At 36.1% G+C, this 6,337-nt stretch overlaps 1 protein-coding gene across 2 annotated transcripts in view; it reads left to right on the forward strand.

Moving 5' to 3' along the window:
* Window positions 1-6,337, forward strand: part of Nyap2 (neuronal tyrosine-phosphorylated phosphoinositide-3-kinase adaptor 2) — a 250,872-nt gene that overhangs the window by 242,630 nt on the left and 1,905 nt on the right. The gene's annotated exons all lie outside the window — the stretch shown is intronic.

Below are 6,337 nucleotides of genomic sequence, written 5' to 3' on the forward strand. Positions count from 1 at the left end.
CCCCCACTGTTAGGAGTCCCACTGAAGGCACCCCCACTGTTAGGAGTCCCACTGAAAGCAGAGTGTGTAGGCAAAGTGTAAAACCAGGTAAAGCACCTGATTACTAGGCGTGAAACCCTTATGTTCAATTTCCAGCATCTCTTTGTAATTTCAACCACTAGGGTGGTTGAAAAAGAAAGGCAGGAGTGCCAGGCCAGTCAAGACTACCTGGCAACTATGAGGACAGCCTGTGATACACAGTAGGACTTTATCTTAGACTAATTATCCAAAAAGGAGGAATAATGCCAATCTAAAAGCCAGAACTATTTCATGTTTGGTTCTTACAATAACTCAAGCAAAAAATCAACACATGGCCCTGTGGACAGCATGATGACTTATGAAATGCTTCTGACAACCCTGAGGACAGTGTAATGGAAACATTCTTCTACTGGTATCATGTGTTGATGGTACCAGCTCTGCTAGCTTCATCATGGCCTTCATGAAATTAGAAAGAAACAGGTCATATTGTTGTTCTTCCTAAGGGGCTGCAAACCCTTCAGCTCCATTGGTCCTTTCTCTAACTCCTTCATTTGGGACCCTGTACTCAGTTCAAAACCAACCAAGGACTATACATGGTGGGACTGATTGTTCTGGCAGCATGTGTATAGTAGAAGATTGCAAAGTCAATCATCAATGGGAGGAGAGGCCCTTGGCCCTGTGAAGGTTCTGTGCCCCAGTGTAGGGGAATGCCAGGGCCAATAAGTGGGAGAGGGCGGGGTGCCAGGCATGGGGAGGGGGGAGGCAACAGAGGTTTGTTCTTGCTGTTTTTGTTTCTTTGTTTGTTTGTTTGTTGGAGGGGAAACTGGGAAAGGAGAAATCATATGACATGTAAATAAAGAAAATACCTAATTAAAAAAAAGAAAGAAACAGGTCATTATATTTTATGCTCTTCTTAGCACCTTGGGTGTTATACTTTAGAGAGATTATTTTATGTATATAAATATTGGCTTGCACATATGTGTGTGCATCACACTATACCTGGTTCCTGTGGAAGGCAGGTGGAAATAGATGCCCTGTAATTAGGGTTACAGACAATAGTGAGCCACCTTGTGTGTGTTGAGCACTAAACCTGACTCCTCTATAAGAGCTTCAAGTGCTCTTAACCAATGATCCATCTCTCCAGCCCTACATTTATACTTTTGATAATTGTATAGTGTTCATAAAGCAACGGTAGAGTCAGAGGGTTTAAGTTAACTATTATCTTTTAACATTTAACATAAAAAACTATGAAGTTGGGTTACATCTCTACTTTTGCAAAACACAAATTACTTTGTAGAAGACATAGATCAATTCACAATTATTTTCTGTGACACGGTCTTCGAAGAGCTTCTGTTTTTGTTACCTACGAAATAAAGCAGTCTTACAAGTGAATACATGGACAAGTTGAGAAAATTACAACTCCCACCCATGCAGGGTTTCTCGATATTGTTGATTTCAAGTTTTATTGGGAGGGGTTATGTCAATGTATATTCTTCATACAGTTGATTCCATCTTTCTAAAATATATTTGGGAAAACAGTCATGAAAAAGGTCCTGAAAGTAAAGGTTTGTTTTTAGGTTGAGCCACCGGAGTGAGAGGTAGTAGCTTGTTATTGTAAAGTAATGGGCTCAGGACACATGAAAGGAGATGGTTTCCTGCTGTAAAGGAATGGGCTCACCTAGAATTAATCTTTTCTGCAAAGAGTTTAAGCCCAGCTACTTATTAATTGCAACATTCTACTTCTCCTTATAAGGATATGATAGCACAGTGTACAGCCAGCACACACAAAGAAGTTCTCTACGCTTATTGCAAATCTGTTTCTCATCATTTCTGGTTTATCGGATGGGTCAGATTTATATAAAAACCATCATAAGCCTGTTGGAACCAATGCCTTGTATTTGGTTTCACATGCCTTTTGTAGCACCAATATTGACATTGTCTCTTTTCCATCGTCTATTCTACAGTTCTAATACGCACATAATTTGAGGGTCAACTAACTATTTATTAGGTTGAAAGCGTCTTTAGGAAAGAGTGTGAACTAAGAGCAACAGTACGTTTTCCCAATTCCAGTAACCGGTCATAACAATAGCAATGTAGGTTCCTTTTTCTATTTTCTCATGTTTAGTTCCACTCCACTTTTATACACCTAGCATGGTACTTACTTGGCCTTTTCAACTTATTTGTACTGAAATGATTATTCATTATTGCATGGATTTGTTGTATTCCTCCTTTGTAGTGCGAGCTTTTATTTCTACAAATAAACTACTTAGAAATATTGTATGTGTGGTGAGCCACAAAGTCTCTGTCATAATGACCCCCTCCTATAGATGGCAGGCCAACAGATAATCATGTTCATGTGCTAAGAATCTTGAGTTATATACACTGTCGTTTTTATTTTATGATTCCCATGTGCTATCAAATACTTTTCATTTGTGTTTTGTTTAAAAATCCAAAGCTATTTTAAAAAAAATCATCTCAGTGACTGTATAATAACAGGTAGGTGTCTTCTGCTTTAGAAACTAAGTGTAGACAAGTGTTTAGACCAAGTATAGAACTCAATCTTAAAGCCATAAAGGCACTTCTTTTACATTGCATTCTGTCTCCTGAGCATTCGATAACATACTACATGCTACTTAGTACTGCCATTAAAGTGAACATAATTTACATCTATTTTATTTCTCATTTATTTAATGTGGAAATGCTCCAAGTGCTTATTGCAGAGTAGTCCCTTTTTAGTTTTATATTTTATCCATTTGAAAATTTTTTCAAACATATTATATAGAGAATTATTATTGTAGAGTGTGTTTATTTGTTTGCTTCTTGAGAAAATATATTTAGCCTCAGAAAGTATTTAATTTTAATTTCCAAAAAAGGTAACTAGGATAGTGAAAAAGTGAAATGACTCCTTGGTAAAAGGAATCAGTCTGTGGTCCCTACAACCATGTAAAAAATAATGTATGTGTAATTGATTACTTGATGTATAAGTTATGCATGTGCCAGGTACATAAAGTTATATGGTAAGTAATACAACACACATTTATATTTATACAATATATATGTACATTTATGTGGATTATATATACTTAAGTTTGCAATACACATACAAAGTTCACATACACTACGTTTCAATGTTTCAACTAGAAAGATACTAACCAAATAATTTAAATTTTATTATTTTACCCTGTGCTCTTAGAGAGGGGAGGGGGTTAAAACTAGCATTTAGAAAGATGTTCCTAGAAAGATCCTAACCAAATAATTTAAATTTTTATTATTTTACCATGTGCTCTTAGAGAGCGGAGGGGATTAAAACTAGCATTTACAAAGATGTTCCTCTTACTTAAAAAAAAATCTTGTAAATTTTAGATGCAAAGAAAACCTAAAAGGCAGGACGAAAGCTCTAGAATAACACACCCTCATTGTCTCCCATATAGTGTGTAACTTGCAGTAATGTCACTTATTTCATATAATTAATGCATCAATATTGATAAATTATAATCAGCTAGAGACTGTATTTCACTCCATTTTCCTTAGCATTTGTCTAATGTCTTTCTTTTCTGCTTTCTTGTTCCTTCTAAAAATGTGTGGCAATGACAGTTAGTCAGGAGGCCTCTTAAGCTTTGTCTAGACAGCAGGAGTAGAGAATTTCACTGATATCAGATGACGTTGACAGAGTAGCAGAGTGCCACTGTTATATGTGTAGACTGTCTCTCAGGTGATGTTTGGCTGACGCTTTTCTCACTATCAGAGATATGGGCTTGGAGGAGAGAAATGGAAGGTGTGGGTACCGTGGTCCATTATAGCAGCTGCTCATGCTAGCAGGTCACTTACCACTGAAGGTTGTCTTCCAGATGGCTCCTGTGTTTGGGTTTCTATAAGAAAACATAAAAAAATTCATAAACTGTGTGATTTATAAACCAAATGAGGTATTTATCAGTGGCTCTTAGGCTTGTATCTATTTGCTCATTTCTCAGTGTCTTCACCTTGTGAAAGGGAGAAAGCTTTCTTAGGTTTTTGTTTTGTTTTGTTTTGTTTTAAGATCCGTCCCATTCAGGAACTATCTTCCCCTACCTCTTGCCAAGTTCTCATTTTTAAGACCTTTAAGGTAGAGGTTAGTATTTCAATATGAAAAGTTAGGGAGGGCGAGTGCTAAGGTGCAGAATGGATTTCTCCAAGAGGACTTCACTTTCACCATTGCACAATGCAGATGTTGCTGTATGACTCACATATAGAGGTGAACATTGTCATTTCACCTCCCTGATTGGAAACTTCACTTGACTATACACCATGAATTTATTATTTAATAGTATCATTTCTATTGTGTCATGTGTCATGTTAATAAAATGCCCACCCTAGGGGCTAGAGAGATGGCTCAGTGGTTAAAAGCATTCACTGACTGGTCTTTCAGAGGACCTGGTTTCAGTTCCCAACTTCCACTTGGCAGCACACAACTGTAACTCCAAAATCTGACACCCTAACACAGACATACATACAGGCAAAATACCAATACACATTAAAATTAAAACCTTGCCTCAAAGCTGATTGGTTTCATAATAACTGGACAATTGTCTTATAATTACCTCTTAGTATATAAGTATGTAAGTATCATCATATGTGTCTATATATAATATATTTGGAGTGAATATAATAAACAAGATTACTTAAAAAATAACCGAACTAGAAGAATACACTGATTTCACATTAAATTTAGCATTTTATCCCCAAAGTTGTTTCATCTGAGAGAGAGATAGAATGGGATTTTGAAGCTGTATTTTTAACAAGATAAAGAGACTTTATTACTAAAGATAAATAAAGATTGATAAATAACATACAGGTGGTATTTTTCATATATTTCATATATATGATAAATATACAACTCAATACATCCCCACTGCTACACAATTTCCTATCATCATAAGGGGAGAAGAGATTTTATGTCCACAGTAGTAGCACCGGGTTTTACTGTGAGAATTTAAATGTGTACCTAAGCATGTCTTATGTAAATTGTAATTATGAAGGTGGTCATCTTCCCACATGAATCACACTCTATAACATAGTCACTCATTTCATTGTCACATTGATCTCTTGCCTCTTAAGAGTAAAAAGAGCTGACTGATAGCAGATTTAATATAAGAATACTCTAGATACTAGACTGCATATATTTTAAAGTGTATTTTACAGTGCAATCTGACTTTGAATTGGCAACCTACCAACCATAGAGAGCTGAATGATCTCCAACTACCCAGATCTCTTTTATGGCGTGGGAAATGTCTTTCCAGGAAGCCTCATGCACTGCAACATGGCAATGAATTCTGCTTATTTTAGAATATCGTTTTTGCAAGGAAGAAATGGATTAAATTATTAAAGCACTACAGTGTCATCAGATGTAGAAAATTAGATAAGAATCAGTTTGAAATATCATTTTAAAGCCATAATGACAACCTTGGTGACTTTATTTGGCTTATTTTACCCTTTCAGTCCTGGGGGATATTTGCTTCAATAATTCAATGTAGCCTTTCCTGTTTGAGATCATGATGGGCTTACCACATCACTATCTTTCTGTGACAAATTCATTATCAAGAGGCATAGAACTATGTGCACTATGCAGCTGTCTACCAATATATGTATTAGCGTATGTTCGACCTATAGTCTCCACTAGCCCTTCTTTTTTAACTGAATTGACTTGATGAACTGTTGAACGGTCTTTGCTAAGGATTTTTGTTTGTTGGTTTGCTTGCTTGTTTTTCTTTTTTTTTTTCTTTATCTTTTGTAGAGGGCAGTGATTCCACCTCAGATGTTTGCTTGTGTATCAAATATTGGGGTAAAAGAAAGAAACTCAGGAGAAAGCTATCAGAGCATGGATCCAAACATAGCATGTGCACTCAGAGCCACTTCAGCAGGTGGAATTTTTTAACATATATGTGCTGGCTTCTATTTAGAAATGAGTGCAAATGTTTAAAACATATTTCAAGAATTAAAACGGTCCTTAGCAACTTTCTAACATGTCATTGAAAAAGTAGTTCTTATCTTTGAATTTAGATATATTGGGAACAATAACAAAATGGAACCATAATAAAACCTGGAATTTGGAAAATTGCTTAGAAAAAAATAAAAGTTACTTTGTTTCCACATTGTGGTCTTTTAACAAACATTTATTTTCTTATTTATTGTGTGTATATGCATGTGAGTGTGTGTATGTATACATGAATGCACATGTGCATGAGAGAAAGGGAGGAAGGGAAGGAGGGAGGGAGAGACACACACACAGAGAGAAAGAGAGAAAGAGAGAGAGAGAAAGGGAGAGAGAGAGAGAGAGAGAGAG

Source organism: Mastomys coucha, unplaced genomic scaffold, assembly GCF_008632895.1.
Source record: "Mastomys coucha isolate ucsf_1 unplaced genomic scaffold, UCSF_Mcou_1 pScaffold14, whole genome shotgun sequence".
NCBI lineage: Eukaryota > Metazoa > Chordata > Mammalia > Rodentia > Muridae > Mastomys > Mastomys coucha.